Source organism: Macaca nemestrina, chromosome 14 (assembly GCF_043159975.1).
Source record: "Macaca nemestrina isolate mMacNem1 chromosome 14, mMacNem.hap1, whole genome shotgun sequence".
Taxonomy (NCBI): Eukaryota; Metazoa; Chordata; class Mammalia; order Primates; family Cercopithecidae; genus Macaca; species Macaca nemestrina.
In genome coordinates this window covers 35116101-35141396 of record NC_092138.1, presented here as the reverse complement: position 1 = coordinate 35141396, position 25296 = coordinate 35116101, and the positions used below count along the sequence as shown (strand labels likewise).

The following is a 25296-nucleotide window of genomic DNA, read 5'->3' as shown; positions in this document are numbered from 1 at the left end:
AGGTCCTCAGTGAACTGTATTCTTGTTTTTATTTTAGAAAGGGAGATCTTAGTGCTTTCCACAGGGAAATGCTCATGTCATCCCTTAGCTTGACCTGAAGATACCTTTCCTTATCAAAATGCAAATATATCCAAGAAAGGTATCATCTTAAGCTGCACGAACAGGCCTGGCACTTGCCAGCATTCTTATTTTTAAATCATGAAAGGACAGCAGGTAACAGGTCTAGCAACAGAAAAGACTCCTGGATCACCCGCCACTGGCTTTAACTTCCCGTTCTTCCTTGCCCTTCCACAGGGACTTTCCTGGCACACTGTCTCCTTGAGCAAACTGAGGAACAGACACTGTTATAAAGATACTTTCCAACAAGTAGCTTCCTTTCCTACTAATCCTCCTCTAGGGAAAATATGGTTTATGAAATGGGTAAGAGCTCAGGCTCTAAAAATCAGACACATCTGGGTTTAATCCTGGTTTTACAAATTGTAAGCCTCTAACACCTTGGACAAATTTTGAAAAGTCTTTGTGCTTTGTTTTCCTATTACGCTAATAGTAACAACACCCACCTTAAGCTAGAATCTTGGGGGTCATCTTAGACCTCTGCATTTCTCATCTCACAAATATGGTCCATCCCCTACTCCTGCTAATTCTCTCTCCTGGATACTTTTTGCATGATGGCTCTCCTTTCTTCCACCCCACTGCCATCACCTTAATTCAGCTTCTTATCATTTCTTCTCATACCATAGCAGAGCCTTCTTACTGCTATTTTTACCTTCTAGTCTTGCCTTCCTCTGCTCCATCCTCCACTTATTGAGGTGAAGGACAAGAACCTTGGAGTCATCTTGAGTCCTTTCTTTTCTCATTCTACATCTGATTCATTAACAAACCCTATTGGCCCTTCCTTCAAATATATCCAGAATCTGACCATTTCTCACCAGCTCCACTGCTTCCATATCAGTCAGAGTCATTGTCATCTCTCATGGTGATTTCTGCAGTAGTCTGACAACTGGATTCTGATTCCAATTTTGCCTTCCTGCAGTTGATTCTGCAGCCAGAGTGGTTTTTAAAAAATAAAAGTCAAACCATATCTGCTTAAAACCTTCTAATGGCTCAACATTTCACTCAGTGTAAAACCCAGTTTTTTCAATAGCCAAGACAAGAGGGCCCTCTGTCTTGGACCCCATGCTTTAGAGGACCCCACTGTGCCCATCTTTCTTCCTGAGGGTAAGGTGTTTGCAAGGCTGAGAGGTGTTATCTGGAGCCTTTGACCTACCAACCACCATCCATTGCAGTCTGTCCTTGAAACACTGGAATTCCCAGTCTGAATGGCCTTAAGCCTGCTTCCAGGCCTGTGTGGCTTCTTCCACAGATCCAATCCCTAAGGGAGGACCTTGCTGCCAGTGTACATGTGCCTCTACCTGGACACTTTCATTGTTCTTTCTCCTGAGACTGTCTTACGTAAAACTGCAAGAGCACTCCAACCCTACCCCAGCATTCCCAACAATCCTCAGTTATATTTTATTCCCCAAATCTGTCATTACCATCTAATATACCATATAGGCCTCTCTCTGTTGCCCAGGCTGGAGTCAGTGGCACAATCATAGCTCACAGTGATGGCAGCACCTGCCCATTTAGAGTAGCTGCAGCAGGGGAGGTGTGGCCAGGGGAGCCAAGAACAGGTGGGAGTCCCACCCCCTACTGAGTTGGCAGGGTGGGAGCCCCATGCTCCCAGGTACCACTGCAGCTGCCCAGCTGTGGCTTTGGACCCAGGCATCTGTATTCTCAGGGGCCCAGGAAGTCCCCTGCTCCCACGAGCTTGAAGGTGGCTGCTCCCGCTCCCTGGCCTCTCCCCAATCCTGGTGACTGCTACTGGGTGAAGCAAAGTTGTAGACAAGCCTAGGTGCTGTCACAACCCCGCCAGGCATGTGGGTGCTCAGGGTGGTGCTGACACACTAGCCCCCTGCTGCCTCGACCTCTTCCGGATGTTGAGTGCTGACAAGCACAGGAGGGAGGCTGAGCAGGGGCTGAGGGTGGCTCAGGGCAGGCCTGCAGGCACCCCTTGGCACGAACAGCCTGGGTGTCATGGACAGTATGTTGATGGCAAGAGGCAGACAGGTTCCTTGGCAGAAAGGGGTTAGGTCCCTGGTGAAACCCAACCTTCAAGCCAGGGATGGCCCAAAGCCTGGGGGCCAGGTTGCCAATTGTGGGTGGAGTCTACAGCCTGTGGTAAGAACTTACAGTGCTTTGTCCGGGCCCTTCCATGGCTGCCCATGGGCCAATCAGCACACGCTTTCTCCCTTCTGAGCCTGTAAAAACCCTGGACTCGGCTGGGCGCGGTGGTTCATGCCTATAATCCCAGCACTTTGGGAAGCCGAGGCCAGCGAATCACGAAGTCAGGAGTTTGAGACTAGCCCTGGCCAACATGGCGAAACCCTGTCTCTACTAAAAATACAAAAAATTTAGCTGGGTGTGGTGGCGGGCACCTGTAATCCCAGCTACTTGGGAGGCTGAGGCAGGAGAATCGCTTGAATCCAGGAGGCAGTGGTTGCAGTGAGCTGAGATCGCGCCACTGTACTCCAGCCCTGGTGACAGAGTGAGACTCCATCTCAAAAAAGCAAAACAAACAAACAAACAAACAAACAAAAAAACCTGGACTCAGCCAGACTTGAACAGACATTGGGACTACCAGTTGTGGGAAGGAGCTGCTTACTTCAGGTCTCCTCTCTCTTTCTCTCTCTCTCTCTCCCCATCCCCCCCACCCCCGTCTGATGGAGTCTTGCTATCTCACCCAGGCTGGAGTGCAGTGGTGTCATCTCAGCTAACTGCAACCTCGCCTCCCGGGTTCAAGTGATTCTCCTGCCTCAGTCTCCTGAGTAACTGGGACAACAGGCATGCACAACTGTGCCTGGCTAATTTTTCATATTTTTAGTACAGACGGGGTTTCACCGTCTTGGCCAAGCTGGTCTCAAACTCCTGACCTTGTGATCTACCCGCCTCGGCCTCTCAAAGTGCTGGGATTACAGGTGTGAGCCACCTTGCCCGGCTTGGGTCTCCTCAACTCTCTGGGATGACCTGCCTGTGGTAAGGAGCTATCCATTGTGGGTCTCCTCTCTGCTGAGAGCTGAACACTCGTTGGGACCACCTGCCACTTTGGGTCTCCTGAAAGCTCCTGAAAGCTGTTCTGTCACTCATTGAAGCCCCTCTCTGCCTTGATCACCCTCCAGTTGTCCACATACCTCATTTTTTCTGGACAAGGGACAAGAACTCAGGACCTGCCGAATGGTGGACTGAAAGAGCTGTAACACCAACACTTCTTTAGCTGAATGAGCATTGTGCTGACTTTTCTCCAGGAAACAAAATGAACATGTTCAAACAACCATGCGACCTCTTTAGTCTCCCCTTTTAAAATTCGCTTGTGTTTTGTAAATACATTTCTTGATGTCTATTCCTATGTGGCTGTCCATTTTCATCTTAATAGTATTGGGCGGAGTTAGAAACTAGAAATCAACAAGTTCTCTAATATCTGGGTCTCTTGACCAAACCACAGGTAGTGAACAGAAATGCTTATGGGAACTTGGATAAGGTATGTAAAAAATACTTTGCAAGTGGTAAACATTCTTCACATTCATTGTCGTTATCACTTATAAGGGTGGTAATCTTTGGTCTAAAAATCCCATGAATTCCTATATGACCACTCCTCTCACTAACTTCAATAAGATCTCACCTGGTAAAAATCTACCCATTTTTTAAGACTCACTCAGGGCCACTTCCTTCAAAAATCCTCCCCTGAGATTCCCAAGCAAATGTCTGCAGAACTATTGTGCCTTTCAGGATATTTCTTGTCTGCTTTGTATTTATCAGTTCATACTCAATTTTGATCTTATTTTGTCTTTTTTTTTTTTTTTTTTCTTTAGAGACTAGGTCTCACTCATTGCCCAGCCTGGAGTGTAGTGGCTATTTACAGGTGTGATCATAGAGCACTGCAGCCTCAAATTCCTGGCCTCAAGCAAACTCTGGCTTCAAGTGATCCTCCTGCCCCAGCCTCCCAAGTAGCTGGGACTATAGTTGTGGGCTACCTTGCCCAGCTTATTCTGCTTATTTCTACATAAAAGTATCAATTTACTCAATTGCATTAGGAAGTTGTATCTTTCCAGAGAAATCAAGGAAACATCTGTAAATTCTGGGGATAAGTTTGTAAACAGAAAAATGAGGAAGTTTTTTTCAAGCAAAATTTGCAAGAGGATCAAAAATGATAGTAGGTTCTAGCAGTTTCACTTCTTGGTTGCTATAGGCCTAGTTTCTTGCCATTTCTACTGTTTGTGGAGATCTATTCCAAATTGATAGATGAAATACAAATAATTGTAGTGCTGAAGCTTTAATGATCTCTTTCTTTTATTCAAAACATTTACTTGGTATTTACTATATGCCAAGCTCTAGTATACAAAGGTGAATAAGACACAGCCAGTGCTTTTATGGAATTCTCTGGTCTGTGCAATAAGTGAGTCATAGACATTCTATGAAAATATCTCAAGAATCCTAGCAAATCATTCCTTTGTGTAATAATAACCAGCCTAAAGGATCATGTTTGTAAAATACTTCATTATTTGCTAAATACTGACAGTCTTATCCCATTTGCCTCTTCCCTCTCCCAGTGTCTAGTAGAGCCCTGGTTATCCATAAAGACCTAGATAAATACATACCCAATTGATCTGAAATACCTGAACTAACCACTGTTTTGAAGCCAAGTGTCTAAGACAGTAATTGTAATTAGCAATGTCTGAACATAATCTGAATTTGAATGCCTTTGGGCAAGTTATGCAGAGTTTGCCCCAGGTCCTACCATTCTCCATTGTATTAGACCTAGATGGATTCACTTATTTTTGTTGCCTGCCAAACCTAATGGGTATTTGAGTTTTGGGGGGATCTTAGAGCCAGTACTCTGCTTTCATAGGTATATGAGTAATTATTTGATCTCTAAACCATTTGTGGCATGGATAGACTACCAGTAGCCTTAAGATGCTATTCTACTGAATTTAATGGAGCACTTAAGTTCAAATTAAATCTCAATTTTTTAAGCAATAAACAACGAGTTCCCACTTTTTATAAGCCTTTATATTAGAAAGTTGTGAGAATTCATAGAAGAATCCATCACTGGAGAATTCCTAGAGGGTTTTCTCTAAAAAAGGGCCCTTGCCCTTAAAGACATTGTACAATAATTGGAAGGTTAAAACTCTCATACATGAAAAATAGTAAAACTGATATAAAACAAGTGATAAAATTGCAAAAGCCCTAGAAGTTGACTAGAGGAAGGGAGACTTCCCAGAGGGGTAGGATTTGAACTGGGCCTTTGAAGCACTGGTAGGATTTGGGGTTGAAGCTATTCTAAAGGGCACTGCATAGCTGACTCAGAAGCAGTCTCAGAGGTGCAAATGCACAGGCATGTTGAGGGGACAATGAACAGAGTAATTTGGCTGGACACTTAGGTTGAGAATGTCAAGGGCTTAATGCCAGGTAGAGCTGCCAATGGGTAGATAGTGGCAGTCACTCAAAAAACAGAGTGACAATACCAAAGGAGTATCTGAAAAAGATTAAATCTAAATTTTTTTTCAGTATAGAATTGAGGGTGGATGGAATTGGCAGACAGCCACTCAATTAGGGAGTCACTGTATTCGTCTAGATGTTTGGTAACAGGGCCCTAACTTCAGGTCAGAAAAAGGAAGCAAGGAAGAGAAAGAAGAAATATATAAGACAATTGACAAAACAATTCACTACTGATCAGCCATGCAAAAGAGACAAAGAGAAAAGCAACAAGATTGACTGTGGTTTTAAGGCCAGATCAGCAAGACAATATTGGAGCCATGGGGGAGCAAGGGGTGGCAGGGAGAAATAGAAGATCGGGAGCTGATTTTAGAGGGAAGACAGTAAGTTTGGTTTTAGTCTGGGCAAGGCATAAGTGTTCCAAAAAATTATAGGTCCAGAGTTTGGGACAAAATTTAGGGCTAAAGATAAGGAAGTTATTTCTAATATGGAAATGTTAGTTGATATTGAGGAATGAACGAACCATCTGATGGGGAGAATATAAAAAGAAAGAAAGATTATAAAGAAAAGATCTGAACTCAGGAATGTCCCAAAATTTGGAGAGTGTGAACAGAGGACCAGTGAAGAAGGCAGAGACAAGGTGGTCAGAAGAGTATCAGAAGCTCCCCCAGAGCAGTACTTCTGAGGCAATGCAGGAAAATCCCTCAAAGCAGGGGCAGTTCATCATAGGGAGCTGTGAAGACTAAGAACTGGAAGTCAGCCCACAGGTGTGTTAGAAACAGCTGGAAGGCGTCAGAGGTACTGGGGCTAGATAACCTTTCAGATGCCTTTGTCTATCCTGGACTTCTGTGGATTGATTTGAAGGTTATCAAGCCCAGCTACAGTGGAGCAGGGTGTGGCATGAGAAGGTGATACTGCAGTTGCCCCTTTGCAGAGTAACCCAAGTATGCAACAATTAAGACATATGACACATTTGGACATTAGTATGTGGAATTAAAATGACACACAACAATCTATTGGTTGCTGTCCAATGTATTGTAAAGCAAATATACTCTGAAGCATGACCCATAATACTATCTCTACCATCTCCTTTTTCAAATCAGCCTCAAACTTCCCCCTGTCCATTACACAAACATTTCATTTCTAGTGATTCTCCTGACATTTCATCACATAAATCCATTTGACAATTCGGCAAGCACCCAATAAGCACTTATGTGTATTGCCAGGCACTGCACTAGCAACTTGGGACTCAGAGAACCTTAAAGGTGTGCTTCTTGCCTGTGAGGAGCTCCAGTTCAATGGAAAAGCTCACAAACAGGAGAAATCTGGGGAGAAGACACCCTGAAGCAGCAGACAACAAAGAGCCTGCTGATGGGGAGAGCTCAAGTAATGAAGGCACATAGATCAGGTTCCAGTGGCAAGAGCAGCAGGAGCAGGATTGTTCATCCACTCATAGAATCTTAGGCTTGGAAAGGAGCTTGGAGGACATCCAGGCCAACTCCGTATTTGACTCTGATACAACTGTCTCATTACTGCTCACACTGAATATTTTTACTCTGCATTTTGTCAGTTTAGGTCTCTCACTCCCTGCCCCTCAGAGCCGTAGTATTTTAGGGTTAAAAGTCCTGATTAGTCGGTAATGTCAGTCAAGCTTAGCCTCTCCACCTCCATCTCCTCCACATGAACCCATTGTCATTGTTCGTCTACTCAGTGCACCCAGGTGCTGAGCAATCAGTAGCAATTATTGCAGTTCTCTTTAATTTTTCTACCTTTTCTCTGATCATTTTATATGGAAAAAATAAGCCTTTCCATAGTCCCCAAATCATGCTTTTGTTCAGTAATGATTACCTCTACAAGTTATTAAGATAATAGTTTTGGGTTTTTTGTTTTTGTTCCCCCGCCCCCACCCCCGCACCAACAGCTGACTCTTAGGCATAGCTTGTAAACAAAGACCAGCCTGGAGTGATCACTGTCTGCTAAATGGATAATCACAAACAGATGTCAGTCATAGGAAAACAGATTTTTAAGTTCTTCACCATTAAGCCTCTGAAAACTCTAAGCTGAGAGACAATCTTAAGAATAGTTAAATTATTTTACAGTGCACATATTTGATGCAGAAAATATCTCACCTTATAAAAGTGAGCAACAAGAATAATATGCATAGGGACAAGTGAGAGAAATCTGGGGGCAGGAGGACATTAGCTTATTTGTTCCCCTCAGCACAATTTCTGAGGCAGAATGTCTCTTGCCTCAAATGGTGTGGAGAGAAAGTAGGCCACCCTTTCCCCACCCTGGCAGCCTCATCATGGTCCACAACATAAACAGTATGAGAGTATCTCAACCCACTCGTTACTCACATGAGGACTTGTCGCAGCTCCACAGGTAAAGATGGGAAAGAAAACAACAAAAAACAGTTGCTGTTTGTGTTAGATTTCCTGATAGTAGCTACCAAAATGAACAGCCAAAAGGAAAAACAAAACCATCAACATGCAGTAGCTCCTAACCCAGGATTCTTTCTAGCTGGACATATGAGGATGGGTGACAAAAAAGCACTCAGAATTTGGCGTTAAGATATATTCACTGAGAGAAGAAAAATTGTTCATTCAGTTTAAAGTTTGCCATAACATGAGAGTGAGTCAAACCAGAACTAGTTCTGAGGAACTGACGAAAGCCTGGCTTATTTGGAAAGTTTTGGTTTTGCTTTTAGCAGTTTGTCTTGAATAGGATTGCATTTCTGATTTGGCTCTCGGCTTAGCTATGGTTGGTGTTTAGGAATACTAGTGATTTTTGTATGTTCATGTGGGATCCTGAAACTTTGCTGAAGTTTATCAGCTGAAGGAGCTTTTGGGCTGAGACTATGGGATTTTCTAGATATAAAATTATGTCATCTGCAAACATGGGTAGTTTGACTTCCTCTCTTCCCTCTTGGATGCCTTTTCTTTCTTTCTCTTGCCTGATTGCTCTGGCCAGGACTTCCAATAGTATGTTGAATAGGAGTGGTGAGAGAGGGCAGCCTTGTCTTGTACCGGTTTTTAAGGGGCATGCTTCCAGCTTTTGCCCCTTCAGTGAGATGTTGGCCATGGGTTCATCATAGATGGCTCTTACTATTTTCAGGTATGTTCCTTCAATACATAGTTTGTTGGGAGTTTTTTTTTTTTTTTTTTTTAACATCCCTTGAGAGTTTTTAGCACCCTTTATTTCCCTCTCTTTCCACTATTCTTAAATGTGCTCCAGCTTCTCCAGTGTCCCTGGAGCACATTTAGGAATAGGGGAAAGGGACGGAATGAAGAATATCAGCATGTCTTAGTGCTGTGCCAGGAAATTTACTCATTTCCTAGGGCTTCTGTAACACATGACCTCAAGTCCTTGGCACTCCCTGACTTATAGTTGCATCACTCCAATCTCTGCCTCCATATTCAAATAACTTTCTTTTCTGTGTGTATCTCTATATTCCTCTCCTCTTATGAGGATACCATCTGTTGGATTAGTGCCCACCCTAATGCAGTATGACCTCATTTAGACTACATCTGCATAGACCCTATTTCCACATAAAGTCACATTCTGAGGTCCTCAGTAGACATGAATTTGGGGGGAACATTATTCAACCAACCTCACTTCATTTCATAGTGCCTCATTTCATTCTCAGTGCAATGTGTGGTTTAGAGTTAGACCCGTTTTACACATGAGAAAACAGGACCAAGATCAAGCAAAGTTGCCTTAGTTGCATGGCTGAATTTGAACTCTGACCTTGGTGGCCCCACTATACCCTGAGGCTTGTGACTGGTGAGATTAAAACCACATCGCAAGAAAAGGCCAACTTGAATATAGGCCTGAATGATCAATCCTTCTCCTGCTGCCTTCTGCCCTTTTCCTTGTGCTTGTAGGGGTAGGATCAGCAGAGATGTGGGGCTGAACACTCAGAGGATTTTTTCTTTTCTTTTCTTTTCTTTTTATTATTATTATACTTTAAGTTCTAGGGTACATGTGCATAACGTGCAGGTTTGTTACATATGTATACTTGTGCCATGTTGGTGTGCTGCACCCATCAACTCATCAGCACCCATCAACTCGCCATTTACATCAGGTATAACTCCCAATGCAATCCCTTCCCCCTCCCCCCCCCCCATGATAGGCCCCGGTGTGTGATGTTCCCCTTCCCAAGTCCAAGTGATCTCATTGTTCAGTTCCCACCTATGAGTGAGAACATGCAGTGTTTGCTTTTCTGTTCTTGTGATAGTTTGCTGAGAATGATGGTTTCCAGCTGCATCCATGTCCCTACAAAGGACACAAACTCATCCTTTTTTATGGCTGCATAGTATTCCATGGTGTATATGTGCCACATTTTCTTAATCCAGTCTGTCACTGATGGACATTTGGGTTGATTCCAAGTCTTTGCTATTGTGAATAGTGCCGCAATAAACATACGTGTGCATGTGTCTTTATAGCAGCATGACTTATAATCCTTTGGCTATATACCCAGTAATGGGATGGCTGGGTCATATGGTACTTCTAGTTCTAGATCCTTGAGGAATCGCCGTACTGTTTTCCATAATGGTTGAACCAGTTTACAATCCCACCAACTGTGTAAAAGTGTTCCTATTTCTCCACATCCTCTCCAGCACCTGTTGTTCCCTGAGTTTTTAATGATTGCCATTCTACCTGGTGTGAGATGGTATCTCATTGTGGTTTTGATTTGCATTTCTCTGATGGCCAGTGATGATGAGCATTTTTTCATGTGTCTGTTGGCTGTATGAATGTTTTCTTTTGAGAAATGTCTGTTCATATCCTTTGCCCAATTTTTGATGGGGTTGTTTGTTTTTTTCTTGTAAATTTGTTTGAGTTCTTTGTAGGTTCTGCATATTAGCCCTTTGTCAGATGAGTCGATTGCAAAAATGTTCTCCCATTCGGTAGGTTGTCTGTTCACTCTGATGGTAGTTTCTTTTGCTGTGCAGAAGCTCTTTAATTTAATTAGATCCCATTTGTCAATTTTGGCTTTTGTTGCCATTGCTTTTGGTGTTTTAGACATGAAGTCCTTGCCCATGCCTATGTCCTGAATGGTATTACGTAAGTTTTCTTCTAGGGTTTTTATGGTATTAGGTCTAACATTTAAGTCTCTAATCCATCTTGAATTAATTTTTGTATAAGGAGTAAGGAAAGGATCCAGTTTCAGCTTTCTACTTATGGCTAGCCAGTTTTCCCAGCACCATTTATTTATTGTCAAAGATCAGATGGCTGTAGATGTGTGGTATTATTTCTGAGGACTCTGTTCTGTTCCATTGGTCTATATCTCTGTTTTGGTACCAGTACCATGCTGTTTTGGTTACTGTAGCCTTGTAGTGTAGTTTGAAGTCAGGTAGCATGATGCCTCCAGATTTGTTCTTTTGACTTAGGATTGTCTTGGCAATGCGGGCCCTTTTTTGGTTCCATATGAACTTTAAAGCAGTTTTTTCCCATTCTGTGAAGAAAGTCATTGGTAGCTTGATGGGGATGGCACTGAATCTATAAATTACCTTGGGCAGTATGGCCATTTTCACGATATTGATTCTTCCTATCCATGAGCATGGTATGTCCTTTCCATTTGTGTCCTCTTTTATTTCACTGAGCAGTGGTTTGTAGTTCTCCTTGAAGAGGTCCTTTACATCCCTTGTAAGTTGGATTCCTAGGTATTTTATTCTCTTTGAAGCAATTGTGAAAGGAAGTTCATTCATGATTTGGCTCTCTGTCTGTTACTGGTGTATAAGAATGCTTGTGATTTTTGCACATTAATTTTGTATCCTGAGACTTTGCTGAAGTTTCTTATCAGCTTAAGGAGATTTTAGGCTGAGACAGTGGGGTTTTCTAAATATACAATCATGTCATCTGCAAACAGGGACAATTTGACTTCTTCTTTTCCTAACTGAATACCCTTTATTTCTTTCTCTTGCCTGATTGCCTTAGCCAGAACTTCCAACACTATGTTGAATCGGAGTGGTGAGAGAGGGCATCCCCAGACAGAGGATTTTTTAAGAAAACATCTCTCCTTGCCTGGGCTTAGAGCCTTCCTTGCCTCCTTGTTTCTTCTGCAAAAGCAAGGCTCTCCTTTCTTCCTCCTTGTCCTGCATCCTCTTTTCGCTCCATCCCTTGAACAAGAAGTACTTTAAGAAGTACTACGAAGCTGTGTAGTACCTACAAATGGGAGTGGCTGCCTAGACCACAAGAGTTGGGACTGTGACTGTGGGACCCATGCTTCCTCTGGGGACCTGCTTCTACACCTATGGCTTCAGGCTTGTGGTTTCCTTAGGAGTTGCCATTCTCTTACCTCACCCTCTGTTCCTGGCCACAGTGACTGACTGAGGAATGGACATATGTCCTTTGTGTGGCTTTGAGTTTTAGTATCTATGGAAACCACACCTCACCTACCAGAGTTCCTGTCCTTCTTTAGGAGTGAGGTGCACTCACCACAATTTCCTTTCCACTGTCATAGGTAGCCTTTCTCCAGACTTGGCCTGCCTCTCCTCTTCACACTTTCCTTTGGGCACTTCAGCTCTGTTTCTCTACAGTTTAGGACATCCTGAAGCAAAGGAAGGCCCAGGTATTTTCACAACAAGGCCAAATAAAACTCAAGCTAGTATCTCAGCACATTAGCCTGCCTCATAAATCTGTATATCTAGAGAAAATAATGGAGGGGCAGAAACCAAAGTATTAATAAAGGCATTTCTGGGTGGAGGACTTGCAGGTAACTTTTTTAGTTTTTTGTTAAACTTTTATTTTATATAGGTAAACTCGTGTCATGGAGGTTTGTCATACAGATTATTTTGTCACCTAGATACTAAGCCTAGAACCCAGTAATGTTTTTTTCTTCTCTTTTTGCTCATCTCCCTCCTCCCCAGGGCCTCCACCCTCAGATAGGCTCCAGTGTGTGTTGTTCCCCTCTTTGTGTCCATGTGTTCTTATCACTTAGCTCCCACTTATATGTGAAAACATGCAGTATTTTGTTTTCTGTTCCTGTGTTAATTTGCTAAGGATAATGGCTTCCAGCTCCATCCATGTTCCTGCAAAGGACATGCTCTTTTTTATAGCTGTATAGTATTCCATGGTGTATTTGTACCACATTTTCTTTATCTAGTCTGTCATTGATGGGCATTTAGGTAGATTCCATGTCTTTGCTATTGTGAATAGTGCTATGATGAACATGTGTGTGCATGTTTCTTTGTGATAGAATGATTTACATTCCTTTGGGTATATACCCAGTACTGGGATTGCTAGATTGAACGGTAGTTCTGTTTTTAGCTCTTTGAGGAATTGCCACACTGCTTCCACAATGCTTGAACTAATTTACACTCTACCAATAGTGTATAAGCATTCCCTTTTCTCCACAACCTTGTCAGCATGCTATTTATTAACTTTTTTTTTTTTTTTTAGATGGAGTCTCACTCTGTCACCCAGGCTGGAGTACAGTGGTGCTATCTCAGCTCACTGCAAGCTCCACTTCCTGAGTTCGTGCTATTCTCCTGCCTCCGCCTCCCTAGTAGCTGGGACTATAGGCGCCCGCCACCATGCCTGGCAATTTTTTTTTGTATTTTTAGTAGAGATGGGGTTTCACCATGTTAGCCTGGATGGTCTGGATCTCCTGACCTTGTGATTCACCTGGCCTTGGCCTCCCAAAGTGCTGGGATTACAGGCGTGAGCCACCACGCCCGGCCAACTTATTAACTTTTTAATAATAGCCATTCTGACTGGTGTGAGATGAACTCTCATTGTGATTTTGATTTGCATTTCTTTAATGATCAGTAATATTGAACTTTTTATATGCTTGTTTGCCATGTATATGTCTTCTTTTGAAAAACGCCTGTTCATGTCTTTTGCTCATTTTTTAATTGGGTTGTTTTTTTCTTGTAAATTTGTTTAAGTTCCTTATAGATACTGGATATTAGACCTTTGTCAGATGCATAGTTTGCAAAAATTTTCTCCCATTCTGTAGATTGTGCGTTTACTTTGTTGATAGTTTCTGTTGCTGCATAGAAGTTCTTTAGTTTAATTAGATCCCATTTGTCATTTTTTGCTTTTGCTGCAATTGCTTTTGGTGTCTTTGTCATGATATCTTCACTCACTTCTATGTCCAGAATGGTATTGCCTATGTTGTCTTCCAGGGTTTTTTTTATAGTTTTAGGTTTTACATTTAAGTTGTTAATCCATCTTGAGTTGATTTTTGTATCTGGTATAAGGAAGGAGTCTAGTTTCCATCTTCTGTATATGGCTAGTCAGTTATCCCAGCACCTGTTATTGAGTAGGAAGTCCTTTCTCCATTGCTTGTTTTTGTCAACTTTGTCAAAGATCAGATAGTTGTAGGTGTGCAGCCTTATTTCTGGGTTCTCTATTCTGTTCCATTGGTCTATGTGTCTGTTTTTGTACCAGAACCATGGTGTTTTGGTTACTGTACCCCTGTAGTATAGTCTGGCTTTGTTATTTTTGCTTTGATTGCCTTGGCTATTTGGGCTTTTTGTTGGTTCCATATAAATTTTAAAATATTTTTTTCTAGTTCAGTGAAGAATACCACTGGCAGTTTGGTAGAAACAGCATTGAATCTATAAATTGCTTTGGGCAGTATGGTCGTTTTAATGATATTGATTCTTCCTATCCATGAGCATGGAATGTTTTCCCATTTGTTTGTATAATCTCTAATTTCTTTGAGCAGTATTTTGTAATTCTCATTGTAGAGCTCTTTCACCTCCCTGTTTAGCTGTGTTCCTAGGTATTTTGTTTTTTTGTGGAAATTGCAAATGGAATTGTGTTCCTGGTTTGGCTCTCAGCTTGGCCGTTGCTGGTATATAGGAATGCTAGTGATTTTTATACATTTATTTTGTATCCTGGAACTTTGCTGAAATTGTTTATCAGCTTAAGGAGCATTTGGGCTGAGACTTGGGGGTTTTCTAGATATAAATCATGTCATCTGTAAAGAGGGATAGTTTAACTTCCCCTCTTCCTATTTGGATGCCTTTTCTTTCTTTCTCTTGCCTGATTGCTCTGGCCAGGACTTCCAATACTGTGTTGAATAGGAGTGGTGAGAGAGGGCATCTTTGTCTTGTGCTGGTTTTCAAGGGGAATTCTTCCAGCCTTTGCCTATTCAATATGATGTTCGCTGTGAGTTTGTCATAGTTGGCTCTTATTTTGAGGCATGTTCTTTCAATACCTAGTTTGTTGAGCATTTTTAACATAAAGAAATGTTGAATTTTATAAAAAGCCTTTCTAAATCTATTGAGATAATCATGTGGTTTTTGTCTTTAGTCCTGTTTATGTAATTAATCACATTTATTGATTTGGCTATGTTGAACCAACCTTGCCTCCTGGGGTTAAAGCCTACTAGATCATGGTGGATTAGCTTTTCGATGTGCTGCTGGGTTCAGTGTGTTAGTATTTTGTTAAAGATTCTTGCATCAATGTTCATCAAGGATATTGGCCTGAAGTTTTTTGTTGTTGTTGTGTCTCTTCCAGGTTTTGGTATCAGGATTATGCTGGCCTCATAGACCTGGGGAGGAGCCCCTTCTCCTCAATTTTTTTGGAATAATTTATCTAGGAATGGTATCAGCTCTTCTTTGTACATCTGGTAGAATTTGACTGTGAATCCATCAGGTTCTGGGCATTTTTTTTTTTTTTTGGGGGGGGTGAGGGTTGTTAGACTATTTATTACTGGTTCAATAATGGAGCTAATTATTCATCTGTGCAGGGATTCAATTTCTTCCTAGTTTAGTCTTGGGGGGTGTATGTGTCCAAGCATTTATAAATTTCTTCTAGATTTTCTAGTTTGTGTGCATAGAGGTGTTCATAGTAGTCTCTGATGGTTATTTGTATTTCTATGGGGTCAGTGGTAATATTCCCTTTGTTGTTTCCGATTGTGTTTATTTGGATTTTCTCTTTTCTTTTTTATTGATCTAGCTAGCAGTCTATCTATCTTATTTATTTTTTCAGAAAAACAGCTCCTGGATCTGTTAATCTTTTGAATGGTTTTTCATGTCTCATTCTTCTGCATTTCACCTCTGATTTTGGTTATTTCTCGTCTTCTGTTAGCTTTGGGGTTGGTTTGCTCTTACTTCTCTAGTTCTTTTTGTTGTGATGTTAGGTTGTTAATCTGAGACCTTTCTAACTTTTTGATGTGGGCACCTAGTGCTATAAATTTCCCTTGTAACGCTGCCTTAGCTGTGTCCTGGAGATTCTGGTATGTTGTGTTTTTGTTCTCATTAGTTTAAAAAAACTTACTGATTTCTGCCTTTATTTCATTATTTACCCAAATGTCATGCAGGAGCAGATTGTTTAATTTCCATGTAATTGCATGGTTTTGGGCAAACTTTTTTAGTCTTGATTTCTATTTTTATTTCACTGTGGTTCTACAGAGTGGTTGGTATGATTTAGTCTTTTGCATTTGCTGAGGATTGTTTTATGTCTGAATGTGTGGTTGATTTGGGAGTATGTGCCATGTGGCAGTAAGAAGAATGCATATTCTGTTGTTCTTGGGTGGAGAGTTCTGTAGATGTCTATCAGGTCCATTTGGTCCAGTGTTAAGTTCAGGTCCTGAATTTTTTTTTCAATTTTCTGACTTGATGATCTGTCTAATATTGTCAGTGGGGTGTTGAAGTCTCCCCCTATTGTTGTATGGGAGTCTGAGTGTCTTTGAAGGTCTCTAAGACCTTGCTTTATGAATCTGAGTGCTCCTGTGTTGGGTGCATGTATATTTAGGATAGTTATATCTTCTTGTTGAACTCTTTATCATTATGTAATGCCCTTCTTGGTCTTTTTTGGTCTTTGTTGGTTTAAAGTTTGTTTTGTCTGAAATTAGGATTGCAACCCCTGCTTTTTTCTGTTTTCTATTTTCTTGGTAGGTATTTTTCTATCCCTTTATTTTGAGCCTATGTGTGTTACTGCATGTGATGTGAATCCGTTGAAGACAGTATGCCATTGGGTCTTGCTTTTTTATCCAGCTTGCCACTCTGTGCCTTTTAACTGGGAGCATTGTTTGTGTGGTTTCTTTTTACTGTCACTGGTCTGTATACTTAATTGCATTTTTGTGGAGGCTGGTAACTGTCTTTCTTTATTATATTTAGTGCTTCTTTCAGGAGCTCTTGTGAGACAGGCCTGGTGGTAATGTATTCTCTCAGCATTTAGTTGTCTGAAAAGGATCTTATTTCTTCTTCACTTATGAAGCTTAGTTTGGCTGGATATGAAACTCTTGGTTGGAATTTCTTTTCTTTAATAATGTTGAATATAGGCCTCCGATCTCTTCTGGCTTGTAGGGTTTCTGCCGAGAGGTCTGCTGTTAGTCTGATGGCTTCCCTTTGTAGATGACCTTTCCTTTCTGTGTAGCTGCCTTTAACATTTTTTTCTTTCATTTGCACCTTGGAGAATTTGATAATTATGTGTCTTGGGGACAGTCTTGTGAAGTGTCTTATGGGGGTTCTCTGCATTTCCTGAATTTGAATGTTGGCCTCTCTAGCTAGGTTGGGAAGTTCTCATGAATGATATGCTGGAATATGTTTTCCAAGTTGCTCCCATTCTCCCCATCTCTTTCGGGGACACCAGTAAGTCATAGATTTGGTCTGTTTACTTAATCTCATTTTTCTTGGAGGTTTTGTTTGTTCCTTTTTATTCTTTTTTCTCTATTCTTGTCTGACTGTCTTCTTGTCTGTCTTATTTCAGAAAGTCAGTCTTCAAGCTCTGAGATTCTTTCCTCAGCTTGTTCTATTCTGCTATTGATACTTGCAATTGCATTACGAAATTCTTTCAGTATATTTTTCAGCTCTGTCAGTTCAGTTACATTCTTTTCTATACTGGCTATTTTGTCTGTCAGCTCCTATATTGTTTTATTGTGATTCTTAGCTTCCTTAAATTGGGTTTCAGTGTTCTGCTGAATCGTGATGATCTTTGTTCCTATCCATATTCTGAATTTTATTTCTGTCATTTCAGCTATCTCAGCTGGTTAAGAACCCTTATTGGAGAACTAGTGTGATCGTTTGGAGGAAAGAAGACCATCTGGCTTTTTAGTTCTTAGAGTTCTTGTCTTGGTTCTTTCTCATCTTTGTAGAATGATGTTCCTTCAATCTTTGATGTTGCTGTTCCCCCCCCCCTTTGTATCATATTTAATGACTTCGGGGTTTGATTGTGGTATAAGGTGGATTCACTAGATTGGCTTCATTTCTGGAAGATTTTAGGGGGCCAAGTCTCAGCTCAGACTCCCAAACTGTGTGTTCTAACTCTGGGGCACTGGTATCAGGCCCTGGCTTTGTTCTCTGGCTCCTTGAGGTTAGGAACCTGCTACGTTGGAGGGCCTGAGGTGCTCCTGGACCGCTGATCACAACTCTCTGAGGCATGGTGACAGCCAAAGTGCTTTGTAGGGCTGTGAAAACATGATCCATCCTCAGTCGCATGTGCCAGTCACAGTGGCAGCAGCAGTGCAGTGGGGTGCACACTTGTTGGCTACAGCAGGGTGCTAGTGGGTGCCGGAGTGCGAGCCTTCATGCAGGTGTTCATAGAAGCAGCAGTGGCAGCATGACTCAGGCGGGTTGGGGGGCCCTCACCAGCAACTGTATACATGTTTGTGCCAGTGTTGGTGTTTTAGCATGGGAGCAGGATGCTGGTAGATGCAGGGCTGTGTGTGCCCCCTGTGCACATTCACATGGGTGGCAGTGGCCTGCCACTTTTTTTGTGCCTAGTTTTGTGCCATAGGCAGTGTTCACACAAGGGCAGGGCGCTGGCTGGGGCAGGGTTGGGGACTGGCTGGGGCGGAGCTGGCAGCTCCATGCCCAACAACACTCTGATGACAATGCCATTGCCATCACAGTGGGCAGTGCTGCAGGGGAAAAAGGGGCAGGGTACACTCATACCAGCAGCAGTTGCACAGCAGGGTGCATGCTCACACATATGCTGATGGGGAAGGGAGGGTGAGGTCTGCCTGTGCGCACATTACTGGCAAAGTGATGTGAAGGGTGGCCGTAAGCAAGTGTGTGCAGGCAAAGCAACATCAGGGAGGCTGCAGTTAGGGGATGAGCTGGGTGGGCTGGTATGTGTCCATGGGGGCTACTCTGCTGCAGCACTCTGACAGTCTGGCATGGTCTGTCAGCACAGGTGCTATGATGTGGGCTCCCAGGAGGTACCTGGAGGCTGCACTGCAAGCAGGCATGGCCAGGCTGGGACCCTGGGGAAGGCTAGCAGACCAAAAGGTGCTGAAGTCAGACCGGCCCCATCTCATGGGCAACACCACCCTGCAGAATTTAGGACCGACATTTCCCCCAGTGCTAAAGTCTCCTATGGGAGCAAGTTGAGCCTAGGGAGATGGGCATCCCTGGCTGTGCTCTACCACAAACACTCCTGCACCAAACCTACTGGTGCTCTGCCCCTACCACTTCTCTAAGCAGCTCTCCCTGCCAGCTCAAGTGTCCACAGTGGTTGAGGGGTCTTCTCCTGTCATGATTCCAGAGGCCCATGGCAAGAGGGTGTTTCTCCTTGCCTGTTCAACTCATCCCTTCTGCAGGAGTTGTTGGGGTCCAGGAACAAGTCCCAGTGTGCGGTAGCCTCATGCAGGGTTCCCAGCTTCCTCCTGCTTCAGCCCAGCCTCTGTGTCTTCCCTCTGTTCACTCTTGATGCCTTCCCTCTGAAAATCTGGTAAGATCTCTGTGAGAGATGTTTCTCCTGGCTGCATCTAGTTAGCTATCTTGCTTCCTTCCCCTGCAGGTAATTTTAAAGTTTCTTTCTGTGGCTTAATTTTATTTTTTAAATAGTTTGCCATGAGCACAAATTACTTTTGTAAAGACAGAAATAATTTTTTAAAAGCAATAATGGAGAATATAGTTATATTACTGAAAAATAACAGGAAGAAAACATTTAAAGAAATCAAAAAAGGGCTGTATGTGTTTCTTATTTATTTATTTATTTATTTATTTATATTGATTTATTTATTAGAGACAGGGTCTGACTCTGTCACTCAGGCTGGAGTGCAGTGGCATAATCAGGGCTCCCTGCAACTTCAACCTGCCGTGCTCAAGCGATCCTACCACTTCAGCCTCTCAAGTAGATGGAACCACAGGCATGTGCCACCACACCCAGCTAATTTTTATATTTTTTTGCAGAGATGGTGTTTTGCCATATTGCCCAGGCTGATCTCTGTTGGGTTTTGAAGGGAAGGTGAAGGGAAGGTGAGGGTTAAAGAAATATGCACACCATGGAAGTCAGGGACGAACCTAATGTCATTGCCTGCCGCTGCTTACAGGCTGGGGTTATTTATAGGTATGGGTGGGAGGGGTCTGGGCAGTATGGCTTGCTGCCCTGTAGGATATTGATAAGATGGTCCCATGATGAGGTGGTTCTGGTTCTTGTTCAGGCAGGATGTCATCATGGTGTTCCTTGGACCTTTGCCCAGAAAGATATGATAGGGATATTTCTTTAGTTGGACCTTTGTGGGCCTTGTGGTCAAGTGGTTAGCAGGATGTTTCTCACGGCCCAAAAACCTGTGAAATGTTTCACTTTTACCAAGGTCTGTAAAATAGCAGGGAGCTTACAAAATGGTGCAGTTTGGACTAACATTCTTGTCTTGGGGCACATGTATATATCTCCAAGAAGAATCCTGTTTTTATGTTAATGAATCCGGCGTTGTTCACAACGCAACCCACAGGCTGCACCTGAGCTCCATAACAGGGCTGCACAAATGCAACATCAAGTCATTCACTGTTGGCAGGGGTCATCCCTCCTAAAGTGGATACCTTGGGTAACCCCTGTCTTAGGGCCCCTAATTTTCTCCCTCATAATACTAAAATTGGCCCGTGTGTGCTCACCTTCATATCCCACTTTATCTCCCAAAGGCCAAACTCCCTTGACCAGGCAGCTATATAGAAACACATTGATACCATTCTTCTCTGCCAAGTTGGGTATCAGCACCTCCAGGAAAACAACTCTGAAGTTGGACACCCACTGCTTCAAGACCCAAAACCTGAGTGCAGTGCCCTCTTTAGCAGGAAGCAGCCAGATAATTATCAATGCCCCTCTTCCTTTTTATACTAAACTAGAAGGCAAAGACCTTCTGGGCAAAGGTCCAAGGAGCACCATGATGACATCCCACCTGAACAAGGACCAGAACTGCCTCATCATGGGACTATCTTATCAATTTCCTGCCAGGCAGCAAGCCATACTGCCCAGACCCCTCCTGCCCATACCTATAAATTGCCCCAGCCTGTAAGCAGCAGCAGGCACTGGCATTAGGCCGGTCCCTGACTTCTCCAGGTTTTATGCTGGATATAAAGCCTGCATTTGTTGTTGAACTTCCCTCTTGTGTGTGTGTGTGTCTTTCTTTAAGTCTTGCCTTCCCTTCAAAACCTAACAGTCTCGTACTCCTGAGCTCAAGTGATCCATCTACCTCAGCCTCCCAAATTGTTGGGATTACGGGTGTCAGCCACCATGCCTGGCTGGCAATATATTTAATTTAGCTTTGTTCTCTTTTTAATAGAAGATTCCTGAGAGGCATAGCTAAATTGTGTGTGTGTGTCTGTGTGTAGAATTAGACACCCCCTTCGACATTGCATTGACACTTGGAAATAGAAAATTAGAATTTTGGTCATAAACTATTAGACTATAATAAGAATATAATAAGTTTAATAATTATCTCACCAGCCAATCTGTGAGGCCCCTTCAATCTTATAGAAGGGAAAGTTAATACAAAGAGAGATTACAGAGCTTAACCAAGATCACCCTGTGAATGTAGGGCACAGTAGGTAAGAAATGCTACAACCATTTCTGTCCTTTCCTCTCAAGATATTTTCCTCCAAATGCAGTGTAATGTAAATGTAGTTCAATGCAATATAATATGATGCAATACAATGTATGTGATATGATGTGATGTAATATATTGTAATGTGACATGATGTAAATATTCATGTAAATCACTTAGAACAGTGCTTGTCATACAGCAGGTGCTAAATCTATGTTAATGCTTTCAGGTGCAAAAAAATAAGTCCAGTATTTCCCACTCTTCTTGGTTTTATAAGGGAAAAAACTACATACAGCCTGAGGATGAGAAAGAAATGCACTTGAATTTTGGGGAAACAGGCAAAGAGCGAGAGCTAAGGAAGGGGTGAGAACTGAGGAGGCAGTTTATCTAGAACCTGCTTTAGCAACGTTTCCAAAGTCAGGGAGCAGGGATCTGCTGTGAGTTTATCTGGCATGTGAAGGAAGCAGGTGAAGACCAGCTTAATCTCTTGAAAATGGGGATGGGGGCTGGTCACGGTGGCTGACGCCTGTAATCCCAGCACTTTGGGAGGCCGAGGCGGGCAGATCACCTGAGGTCAGGAGTTCGAGACCAGCCTGGCCAACATGATGAAATCCCGTCCCTACTAAAAAATACAAAACTTAGCCAGACATGGTGGCAGGTGCCTGTAATCCCAGCTACTTGGGAGGCTGAGGCAGGAGAATCGCTTGAACCCAGGAGACGGAGGTTGCAGTGAGCTGAGATCGTGCCACTGCACTCCAGCCTTGGCAGCAGAGCGAGACTCCATCTCAAATAAAAAAGAAAATGGGAACAAGGGTTTCATAGGGTGGGGCAGGCAGGTCATGAGCAGCTAAGGGAAAAGAGGAGGAAGAAGGAGACCACATGGGGGCCAGCCCGAAAATTGGCCTCCCTTGTATCATGGTCAGCCAGGGACTGGAGGTCAGTCACTGGTCATCATACTCAAGGTCCACACTTGGCTTGCTATCCCACCTGGTCTCTGTGTGCTAAGAAAGGCCTGGTCTCAAAGTAAGAGAAGGAAAGGTATGAATGGAAGTTCTGGCCAGAGCAACTGAGATACTTGTTTGTTCTTAGAAGGAGAGAGGTCTAGGTTTGGCTCATTCACAGAAAATAACTTTTCAAAATAAAAAGAGATTTATTATAAGTGTAACAGGTTGATGTGGGGCACTGATTAGGTATTTTTTTCTGCCCCATGTTACTGAATAGTGAAGAAATAACTGGGTAGATGGCTTCTTGTTGAGGAAAAGTTACTGAACTCACAAAGGTCAAATTTAAGTAAGGCCCCTATAGTACTGTAGGGTGACTATGGTTAACAACAATTTATTCTGTATTTTCAAATAGCTAGAAGAGAGGATTTTGAATGTTTCCAACATGAAGAAATAAATGTTTGAGATGATGGAAATGCTAATTACCATGACTTAATTATAATATATCATATACATGTGTTGAAATAGCACACTCTACTCCATAAGTATATATATTTATGTGTCAATTTAAATAAATAATTAAAAAGCCAGGGATGGTGGCACACACCTACAGTCCCACCTACTTGAAAGGCTGAGGTGGGAGGATCATTTTAGTTCAGGAGTTTGAGGCTGCAGTGAACTATGATTCCACCACTGCACTCCAGCCAGGGTGACAGAGCAAGACTCTGTCTTTAAAAATAATAAAAATAAATTTTTCCAAAAGAAAGATCATTTTGTTAATATGGTAAAAAAAAATTAAGTCAGGCCTAATTCCTTTGATGAATCTTTCAGGTGCAGGGTTGGGGGCAGGAAATGAGGGGAGAGAAGAGAGAGAGGAGAGAAATTAAACTCCTCCTCTTGTTAAGGCCCACTTACCTTTAACAAAGACAAGAAGGAGACTAAGAGACAGGGAGAAGAGACAGGGAGAAGGTTCTGAGAGCCTAGAGTGGATGTATACTATCCGAGTCTCCTCTCATTCTTGGGGAGAGAAAAGGGGTGCTAAACACGTATTTCCAAAGTTTGAGAGTGCCTTGTATAGAAGTACCTGCTTCTTGCCTAGTTTCCGAAAGTGGGAGGTTCACTGGGTGTCCCATGCCTGGGGAGTGAAAAGGACTGAAGACTTATTTTCAGGATTGAAGAAAATGGGGGTGTCATTCAATTCCCAGGCCCCTGAGTCCTCAGGGATTAACAAAAACCCAAGCAGTTCCTATGGCTTCCCATGATGCAGAAGGGAAGGAAGCCGAAGATATGGGAGGCCTCGGCCGTTATCAGAGGCCACTACCCATAGACTGCAACAGCCTGAGACTTGAGCCATTTCTCTGCCCAACTCAAAGATTGCAGGGTCATAAGTTTTGCCTGTTCTGGGAGGAGAGATATGGGATTGGAATTTTAAATGAGATAAACTCTGTCACTTCCTCAAAATGTTAAACATAGTGACCCGTTGTTCTACTCCTAGGTGTATTTCAAAAGAAATGAAATGTACACACAAAAATGTCTGCATAAATGTTCATAGAAGCATTATTTTTAATATCAAAAAATTGGAAACAACCCAGATGTCCAGAGACTGATGAATGAGACAATAAAAAACAGTATGTCCATACAATGGAATATATCTCAGCTTTAGAAAGGAAGGCAGTCCTGATACATGATACAGTGTGTGTGAACCTTGAAAACATGCTATGTGAAAGAAGCCTGTCACAAAAGATTGTACATATTGTATGATTCCATTTACATGAAATGTCCAGAATAGGCAAATCCATAGAGGCAGGAAATAATTACTGGTTGCTTAAGACTGGGAGGAATGAGGGGAACTAGGGGGTGACTGCTAGAGGTATGGGATTTCATTTTGGGATGATGAAAATTTTTCAAAATTAATTATAGTGTTGGTTGCACAACTCTGTGCATATACTAAAAACCACTGAAAGGTATGCTCTAAATCAGCAATCCCCAACGTTTTTGGCACCAGGAACCAGTTTCATCGAAGACAATTTTTCCACACATTGTGGGGAGGGTGGAGGAAATGGTTTCAGGATGAAACTGTTCCACCTCAGATCATCAGGCATTAGTTAGATTCTCATAAGAAGAGCAACCTAGATCCCTCGCATGTGCAGTTTACAATAGGGTTTGTGCTGCTATGAGAATCTAATGCTGCCAATGATCTGACAGGAGGTAGAGCTCAGGTGGTAATGCTCGTTTGCCGGATGCTCACCTCCTGCTGTGTGGCCCAGTTCCTAACAGGCCATGGATGGGTACTGGTTCACAGTCCAGGGTTTGGGAACTCCTGCTCTAAATGAGTGAATTGCATGGTATATGAATCAGATATCAAAAGCTATTGGAAAACATGGGACTAGACTGAGTCATAATAAGTGATCTACAAATTATGAAATTGCACTGAGATATGATGAGGGTCACTCAGTGCCTAACAGGCTAAAAGGGTTTCCCAGAATACTACCGGCAACAGTTATTAGAAAAATAAAACATTTGGTCGAGTCTCCTCAATTGAATTGGTGATACAAGGATGGGCAGGACCCAAACTGTCAGAAACAAGGTAACCTTAGGACTGGCTGCTTTCTTTGCCCACCTCTCGTGGTTCATGGAGTCTCTCTCCCTCAGCTCATCTCTGCTTCTCTCTGTACATCTCATCTGTTCAACTCGCACTGCTGGTTTCCTCATCTTTCCCTCTACTCCGAACTTCTTTTCTCTTTCTGGTGGCTTCTGCTTTCTCAGAGTTTCTGCTGCCTCAGCGCTACTCCTGGCCCGTCATGGATTCTAGCAGTCTCCTGACCCTTCTGTGTCAGGCATACCCACCTCAGTCTTGAGAATCTGAGTAGCTGATTCAGTCTCTGGAAGCCAACCATATCCCAAAGCCTTCTCGTCTTCCTAGTTCTGGCTCTGAGAAGCCAGAGGAGACAAGACTATTGGACCCCAGCACCTAGGCATGGTATAAGATGAACCCGGTGTGGTCCCTAGCAACTCTGGCCTGAAGGATCTCCAGAGTCAGCCAGTTTCCCAGGGACCCACCAGCCAGGGCTGATCAGGGCTACAGCATGTTCCCAGGAC

General features: G+C 42.8%; 1 protein-coding gene and 1 long non-coding RNA gene across 10 annotated transcripts in view; one reads left to right on the top strand and one right to left on the bottom strand.

Annotated features, from left to right (window-relative positions):
- The window catches only part of LOC105491852 (programmed cell death 1 ligand 2), a 62252-nt gene extending 54048 nt beyond the window's left edge, over positions 1-8204 (bottom strand). The window contains exon 1 of one of the 2 annotated variants that reach the window (XM_011758570.3): positions 7890-8204. The gene's annotated coding sequence lies outside the window, so the exon portion shown is untranslated. The remainder of the gene's footprint in view (positions 1-7889) is intronic. The other variant, XM_011758571.3, reaches the window with a different exon arrangement.
- Positions 1-25296, top strand: part of LOC105491853 (uncharacterized) — a 177329-nt gene that overhangs the window by 103734 nt on the left and 48299 nt on the right. The window lies entirely within an intron of this gene.